Source organism: Littorina saxatilis, linkage group LG14 (genome assembly GCF_037325665.1).
Source record: "Littorina saxatilis isolate snail1 linkage group LG14, US_GU_Lsax_2.0, whole genome shotgun sequence".
In the NCBI taxonomy this organism is placed as follows: Eukaryota; Metazoa; Mollusca; class Gastropoda; order Littorinimorpha; family Littorinidae; genus Littorina; species Littorina saxatilis.
The window spans coordinates 8,965,159-8,974,299 of NC_090258.1; the positions used below are offsets into that span (position 1 = coordinate 8,965,159).

At 40.3% G+C, this 9,141-nt stretch overlaps 1 long non-coding RNA gene across 1 annotated transcript; it reads left to right on the forward strand.

The window, feature by feature from the left end:
- The first annotated feature begins 6,023 nt into the window (after positions 1-6,023).
- LOC138946647 (uncharacterized) lies at positions 6,024-8,885 on the forward strand. The gene is made up of 3 exons (XR_011449389.1): positions 6,024-6,113; positions 6,746-6,836; positions 8,563-8,885. It is a non-coding gene; the product is annotated as an uncharacterized lncRNA (long non-coding RNA).
- Positions 8,886-9,141: the final 256 nt, after the last annotated feature.

The following is a 9,141-nucleotide window of genomic DNA, read 5'->3' on the forward strand; positions in this document are numbered from 1 at the left end:
GTTGCGTTTTAGAAAAACAGACGTTTTGAGTTACCTCCCTGTTTTTGCCTAATGGCACCCATGCGACTTGACCCGAGCGCCGGATTTTTATCAAGAAGAATCAAGTTAATTCTTGATTATGACTGTCTGCATAGTTAGCATTATTCACGATATCTCTTTCTTTCTCCTTTTCCTTATGACAAATTGGTTCTTTTTTTGTATCAAGTTGTTTTTATTCTTGCTTTCTCCTTCTTCTTCTTAATTCGTTTGCCCTGAGTTTTTCCCCCTTGTGATTCTATTGACATCGCCAAAAGCAAGACTGTACTAGAAACATGCAAATACTGACCAAAAGAACTGAATAAAAACTCACATCAATGATTGATGCCGAGGGTACTTGTCCCTAATGGCTTCGCTGAGGAAGAGCAAACAGACTCTATTAGGTAAATAGTATACATAAATTGAAGATTTGCCGTCAAAGCAAAAATGTTGTTTATTTGATATAAATGCATATAAACACATTCAGAGACGGAAAAGACGGAGACGATCATGCAGATAAAGAACAAAACACTGAAACAGACAGACGGACAGACAGACAGACAGAGAAACGGATAGATAGATGGACAGACGAAAAGACAGAAATGTGGACAGAAAAGCTGACATACTTACAGACAGGTCCACACACATGCAAATGGTCGAACGGACGGACGGACGGACGGACGGACGGACGGACGGACGGACGGACGGACGGACGGACGGACGGACGGACGGACGGACGGACGGACGGACGGACGGACGGACGGAGTTAGAGACCAACAGACAGATCAACAAGTCGCGTAAGGCGAAAATACAACATTTAGTCAAGCTGTCGAACTCACAGAATGAAACTGAACGCAATGCAATTTTTCAGCAAGACCGTATACTCGTAGCATCGTCAGTCCACCGCTCGTGGCAAAGGCAGTGAAATTGACAAGAAGAGCGGGGTAGTAGTTGCGCTGAGAAGGTTAGCACGCTTTTCTGCACCTCTCTTCGTTTTAACTTTCTGAGCGTGTTTTTAATCCAAACATATCATATCTATATGTTTTTGGAATCAGGAACCGACAAGGAATAGGATGTTAGTGTTTTTAAATTGATTTCAAAAATGTAATAATTTATATATTTTTAATTTTCAGAGCTTGTTTTTAATCCAAACATAGCATATTTATATGTTTTTGGAATCAGAAAATGATGAAGAATAAGATGAACGTAAATTTGGATCGTTTTATAAAAAAAATATTTTGTTTACAATTTTCAGATTTTTAATGACCAAAGTCATTAATTAATTTTTAAGCCACCAAGCTGAAATTCAATATCGAAGTCCGGCCTTTGTCGAAGATTGCTTGGCCAAAATTTCAATCAATTTGATTGAAAAATGAGGGTGTGACAGTGCCGCCTCAACTTTTACAAAAAGCCGGATATGACGTCATCAAAGGTATTTATCGAACAAAGAAAAAAACATCCGGGGATATCATTCCCAGGAACTCTCATGCAAAATTTCATAAAGATCGGTCCAGTAGTTTGGTCTGAATCGCTCTACACACACACACGCACAGACACTCACACACACACACACACACACACACACACACACACACACACACACACACACACACACACACACACACACACACACACACACACACACACACATACACCACGACCATCGTCTCGATTCCCCCTCTATGTTAAAACATTTAGTCAAAACCTGACTAAATGTACAAACGAAGCACGCACGCACATATATACTGCACATTTCCTGTACCTTAGCCCCCTTTCCTTTTACACACTGAACGATAAATAATATAATTTTATTCCTAAAAAAAAAAAAAAAAAAGTCGAACCAACACAGAATCAAAATTTCCAAAAAGCCCTTCAGGAAGACTTCAATTCAACGTATTTCACAACCTCCCTGTCGGCCGTATGCTAACCTCACCAAACTGCCAATACACGCACGAACATAAATCCACACAGTGGCTAATAATAGAGAAATAAACGATGTCTGATGGCACATTAGCACGGCCGTTGTGTTGAAATATTAGCCTGCATGTTTCTTATAAAGCCTCGTAAGTGTGATAGAGAGAAAACAGTGTGGCGTTGCTGTGTGCATGGTGTAAGTTGTGCGCAAACGTATATGATGAAAGTGGAGGATATAATACCTGTCGTTCCGCGTCGTCAACAAGAAAGCATCGAGTACGACGGTAAATATAAAAGTATATTATCTACAGGTATAATACAACGATTTCTGTAGCTTCACTTACAATTTTTCTTTTTTTTCAATATTTACTGTACATGATGAAAGTGGAGGATATAATACCTGTCGTTCCGCGTCGTCAACAAGTAAGCATCGAGTACGACGGTAAATATAACAGTATATCATCTACAGGTATAATACAACGATTTCTGTAGCTTCACATACAATTAATATTTTTTCTCAATTTTTACTGTTTGTGTGTACATACTCATTTGTGTGTGTGTAAAGCGGTATGAGTCTTAAATATAACAGTATATCGATCATCTACAGGTATACAACGATTTCTGCATGTAGCTTCACATACAATTTATATTTTTTCTCGATTTTTACTGTTTGTGTGTACATACTCATTTGTGTGTGTGTGTAAAGTGGTATGAGCCTGGTCTTAAATATAACAGTATATCGATCATCTACAGGTATACAACGATTTCTGTAGCTTCACTTACAATTTATCTTTTTTCTCAATGTTTACTGTTTGTGTGTACAGTAACAGCTATTGTGTTTTCAGCGTAGCAATAGGGTCCGATATTTAGACGAGACAAGTATAATGCCGACGAGTCGAAGACGAGTCGCATTATACTTGTTCGAGTCTAAATATCGGACCCTATCAGTTGCTACGCTGAAAATACAATAGCGATTATATAGCTGTTCTGACCTTTATTTGTTGTTCCAAACTTACAAAATGCGTTGATCTCAGGTTTTGATAGCAGACGCCGTTTCTTATGCGCATTAGTTTTGCGCAGGCGCCACACTGACTTTGGAAAAAAACCTCGATTTGACAACACAGCTGTTAAACAGCTTTTTATTAGTTCATTCGTATACAACAAAAAGAAGTTTGAGTTTTTTTAATTTTGAACAAGACTACTTATGAAGAAGACCAAAACACAACATCAACGGAAAACTAGAAACAACTGAAGAACTAGGATGCAACAAGGGGAGGAAAAGAGGCAGACGGCAGCGACGTTTCCAGTTTGGGTGAATGGCATTTATACTTGTCTCGTCATGAAGCGAATTGTTCAACCTCAGTTATAAACGACTACATGAATGTTAGTGCCATGGGTTGTACATCAATACTTCAGAGGGGAAGTGGGGTATTTAGTGTGGAGTTACGAGATAAGAAAAGCCGAATGCGAAAATTTGTGTCAGTCGGCAACTGTGAACTAAGCTCACAGGCACACAAAAACGGCTGTTCCGTTGTACTCCCCTGTTTGTACTACATCTTTCGACTTTGGGCATTTTGTGGTGTTTAGGGACAGAAAATAATAGGTTTAGTCCTGTTTCATCGGGAAGTTAGCAGAAAAGGGTATGCTATCGACATTTGTAAAGCTGAAAAACATTCCCGAGAAGAATTTCAAGTTGTCAGTGTATGCTGTTGTCGATCAGTGAAACATCGTGTGGTATAGGTGGGTAAACCGGAACCATGCGTCTTTGTTATTGACAATATGCTTTTGGATATGGAGAAAAATGGCCGACTTCCGTAGGTATGCGCTTGCCTTATCCTCTTAAGCTATATCTGAGTGATAATTTAATGGGTTTTTTTCCGTTGGAGATCCATGTATGATTGGTGTTACTGGTATAGTTGACATGTTCGCGTTTGGGGCACAATCACTCAGGCGATCAAGAAAACAGGCAAACGAACGAATAACGAGTGAACGAACCGGTAAGCGAAGGAAAGAACCAATGCAATGGTCAAAGTAACGAACGAACAAGCAAACCGACAAACAAACGAAGGATTGTTGTTTTTTCTTTATATTAATAAATGTCCTGAACTAATTTATAAAATAGTTACTGAAACAAAAATAAAACATTGTTTAAGCCACGCAAACGAAGGACAACAACAACCAGAGGAACGATCGAACAAATCAGCTAACCAACCAACCAAACCCCAAACCAACCAACCAACCAACCAACCAACCAACCAACCAACCAACCAACCAACCAACCAACCAACCAACCAACCAACCAACCAACCAACCAACCAGTCGATGAACTAACGTAACTTATGTTCTCTCCAATAACTCAGTACTCAGTAAGCTTTCATCTGCGATTGTGTGACGTCCAGCTATACACTCTAAGTTATTTTGAACATTTTACACTTTCTTTCTTTCTTTATTTGGTGTTTAACGTCGTTTTCAACCGTTCAAGGTTATATCGCGACGAGGGAAAGGGGGAAAGGGGGGAGGGGGAGATGGGATAGAGCCACTTGTTAATTGTTTCTTGTTCACAAAAGCACTAATCAAAAAATTGCTCCAGGGGCTTGCAACGTAGTACAATATATGACCTTACTGGGAGAATGCAAGTTTCCAGTACAAAGGACATTTTACACGTAATTTAGTGTTCATATAGCGTTTAAAAATGTCCAAAAATGTTCAGAAGTGTACACAAATCGTTATGAAGTGTTCGTAAAATGATCAAAAGTGTTCTTAAATTGTACACACGATTTGTAGTTCGGTAAGAAAGTGTCGCCCTGAACACTTTAGAAACATTTGTCTACGCTTAAGGACACTTTATAACACATAATGTTGTGAATGTGTTCCAATAAGCCTGACGCTTTTAAACGCATTTGTGTTCATCAGGTTTCTCTTATGAGGATTTGGGTAAAGTATGTGTGTTTGTGTGTGTGTTTGTGTGTGTGTGTGTGTGTGTGTGTGTGTGTGTGTGTCTGTGCGTGTGTGTGTGTGTGTGCCTGGGTGCGTACGTGTGTGTGTGTGCGTGTGCCCGGGTGCGTATGTGTGTGTGTGTGTGTGTGTGTGTGTGTGTGTGTGTGTGTGTGTGTGTGTTTAACATATATGCAACCTTTTACAAATTATATAAAAAATACAAATTAAAAAAACAGTCAGTATCAAATCAAAGCACTCCATTTTTATGTAAAAAATAATCTAAGTTCTCATATCATTTCGGAGGCTGCTTCGACGAAGATTGTCTGACCAAGTTGGTAATAATCTACAAAATGTGATATATAGGTCATTACATCCGGCGCAAAGTTGAATTTGTGTGGAGGGCGGTCAGGTCCCAGGCCTGCCAGGGCCGGCTATTACAAAGCCACTGGCTGGAGGTGATAGTAATTTGAACGGCTGTGTACAAGAAAGTAGGCAGCGAGCACTGGAACTTCACTTTACGCGCACCGAGTGCACAAGCCCTGCTTTCAGTTCAACTCAGACAACTGACAGTTCCGAAGAATTTCCGCCACAGATTCTCATCACTGAAGTTCCAAGGTAAATAATACATTCAATACTATATATTTGCGTGTAACTCGCTGCATGTACATTGTTATTAGGAATACACGTTTTAGCTGGTTCAAGCTATAGGAAAATCCGATGTGTGATTGTTTCATTATTCAGCTTTCTCTGTGTTTATTCCTCAAGACGGGGAATGTTAATAAACTAGTTTTCCAGAGAATAAATAGGAGTTATGTAAATTTCTTCTGAACGATTGACTTCAGTGAGTTTTGAAGATATGCAACGCTCACGACCTCTTTTTCTCGTGGCTTCCAACAGATACATGTTTGCTTGTTTCCTTTGTGTTTTGTTTAAATCATTTTTGTCGGTTAGTGTAGATTGTTTGTGTCGGACCTAAAAGACTTGTTCTATACTTCTTTCACAAGGCTTACAAGTATGCCAGTGCTCGTTAGATTGCTCTGTAAGACACTTTGGACACCGATGTGAATGTTTATGATTATGATTTTTAATATTTGATCATGCTCTCTGATGATATATTAATCGATTGCATTTTTTGCATATCTATCAATAGATTACCATATCAAAGGCCCGTGACATTGACATCAGTTTTATCGGATGCACCGACAATTCAAGTGCAAGACATCCGCTATAGACCAATGTTATCACTGGTAAGTGCTCGGCTGCTTTGTTATTCTGGTTAACCTAGTTATATGAGTTCAAATGTCCAAATACACGAGGTTGATGATAGTTTGATATATAAAAATACCTTTCGTTTTAGGAAAGGAACATTCACAGTATCTTTAAGATTGTCATTTGAATTCTGTGTAGCGAACGAGAAGAAAAAAGATATGGATTGCAAATATATATATATTATATATATTATATGTGTGTGTGTGTGTGTGTGTGTGTGTGTGTGTGTGTGTGTGTGTGTGTGTGTGTGTGTGTGTGTGCGTGTGCCGGTGTTTGTGCGTGTTTGTGTGTGTGTGTGTGTGTGTGTGTGTGTGTGTGTGTGTGTGTTTAACAGATATGCAACCTTTTACAAATTATATAAAAAATACAAATTAAAAAAACAGTCAGTCACAAATCAAAGCACTCCAGTTACATGTAAACAATAATCTAAGTTCTCATATCATTTTGGAGGCTGCTTCGACGAAGATTGTGTGTGTGTGTGTGTGTGTGTGTGTGTGTGTGTGTGTGTGTTTGTGTGTGTGTGTTTGTGTGTGTGTGTGTGTGTGTGTGTGTGTGTGTGTTTATACAATGAACATGTACATAATCTATAACTATATAATTTTCTATACAGAATAATGACGTGTTCCTGAAGGCCCTGCGTCATATGGAGGGGGAGGGAAAACTTGCGTGCAGAAGGGCAAAGTGTACTCCGTGTTCATGATGTAAGTATTTTGTTCGATTTTGTCCTAATGTGTCACTTAATTAGTATTCAATAGTGCCTGGGTAATTGTCAGTGTCAAATGTCTTGCTCAGACAACTTGCAATTGACTAAATGTCATATCTGAATCTATAACAAAACAGTACACATTTAATGTATCGCGCGAGAAATCGTTTCGTGTTCATAAAAGTGCTGCGTATACATGTGTCAGCTCGAATGGATATGTTCTTAACATACATTTTGAAGTTTAAGATAGTGTGCTGAAAACGACTTGCCTTTGTTTGTTATTTTGGCAAGCATGGTGCTCCTACATTTTTTAGTTTATGATCTTCAATCAATCAATCAATATGAAGCTTATATAGCGCGTATTCCGTGGGTACAGTTCTAAGCGCTTGTCGAAGAGTTGTCAACACAGGACTAACAAAGAAACTAACATCTACAGACGGACACAAACCCTATCACACACTAGCAAACCCTGATAAACATACAACAAACAACTGTTTCTAGGTCCAAACAAAATAACATTAAACACAAAGAAAACACCTCTCACAGAGCACAGCACAAGAATGTCTTTTGGGGCACAACACATCACGTCAAACATGAAAGTCGCAGCCAGCTACGGGAAGAACTGAATCTTCAACCTACTCTTGAACGCGTCAAGAGAGGGGCTCTGGCGAAGCTCAAGCGGCAGGGAGTTCCAGGCGGAGGGGCCCGCGGAGGGAAATGCACGATGACCAGCAGATGCGAGTTTCGAACGAGGGATGTGAAGGCGGAGTGGGTCAGCAGCAGAACGAAGGGGACGGTCGGAGGGCTGGGTGTACAGGTCCAGGGAGGATTGAAGGTACTCGGGAGCAGAGTCGTTGAGACACTTGTAGACCAGAGTGGACAGTTTGTAGGAGATTCGGGTGTTGACAGGGAGCCAGTGCAAGGAGCGAAGTAGGGGGGTGATGTGGTCTCGCTTCGTCTTCCTCAACGTCTGTTACGTCAGCCTGGCAGCAGCGTTCTGGACTCGTTGTAGGCCATGAATGGTTGAGGCGGGGAGGCCAGCCAGAAGGGAGTTGCAGTAGTCCAGACGACAGAAGATGCGGGAGACAACCAGCTTGACACAGGCGTCGTGGATGAGGTAGCGACGGATGGAGGCGATGCGTCGTAGGTGGAAAAAGCAGGTCTTGATGATGAAGGAGATGTGTGTCTGCATGGAGAGAGTGGAGTCAAGAAAGACGCCAAGGCTCTTGACAGCAGGGGAGAATGGAACAGTCGCGTCATCCAGCTGGAGGTCGGTCACAGTGAGGGAAGCAATCTTCTGTCGTGTTCCAACGAGAAGGGCCTCCGTCTTCTCACTGTTCAGCTTCAACTTGTTCTCAGTCATCCAGTTCTTGATGTCAGTGCTCGGAAACAAGTGGAGATGGATCCCAGGAGATGGTCAACGTCCTCCGGCTTGGCGCTGTTCTGGAGCTGCGTGTCATCGGCAAAGGAGTTGTAGTTCAAGCCGTGGCGTTCGATGACCAGGGAGAGGAGTTGGGTGTACAGGGTGAAAATGATCTTACTATTTTGTATATTTATTTACGAGATACATTATAACCAACACGCGAACGAACATTTTTCAGAAAGTGTGTAGACCTTACCTATTTTATGGCACACTCACGCGAACGAAAACAACACAGTTTTAAAACTTCCTTCAGTGAAACTGTCACTTTTGTGTTATCTCTTATTTTGTTTTGTTTCAACAGGACATACCAGATGCTCGCATGGAGAGGGTGCTCAAGATGAAGTTTCTCAATCAGAGGTTATTTTTATAATGAGCAGCGCTCGGCCGGTCGGCTGTTGGTAGAATAAAAACGTTGAGGTATTCTCAAATGTCATTTGACATGATTTACAAGCCTTTTCAAAACATTTTGCTGGAGAAGATGTCTTGTATATTGGTAATGTCATCAAGAGTACTCACTATTTTTAATTGTGTTGACTGGCCTAGTATCCGTGGAGTCAGCTATTGAGCAATAGTAACAAAATGTAAATTCAGGATGTTTCTTGTGTATTTCTGTTCTTTCTTTCTTTTTTTCACTTTTTTTGGATGGGGCTGCACGGTGTAGGGTTTATGGCATTGTTTTGTTTATTGGAGGGATAGTATTATTTCGCATTATTTTTTTGCTCTTTTAAAAAAAAGTTCAGTTTCATGAAATCTACTCATTTTTACACTATATATTTTTCTATGTCAGAAGTGTAGTGTTCTGTGTTGATGACTTGTCCACAAGCTTTCACAATACATTTTAGTTTTTGAATAAACTATGATGAATTCATCATGAATTGTT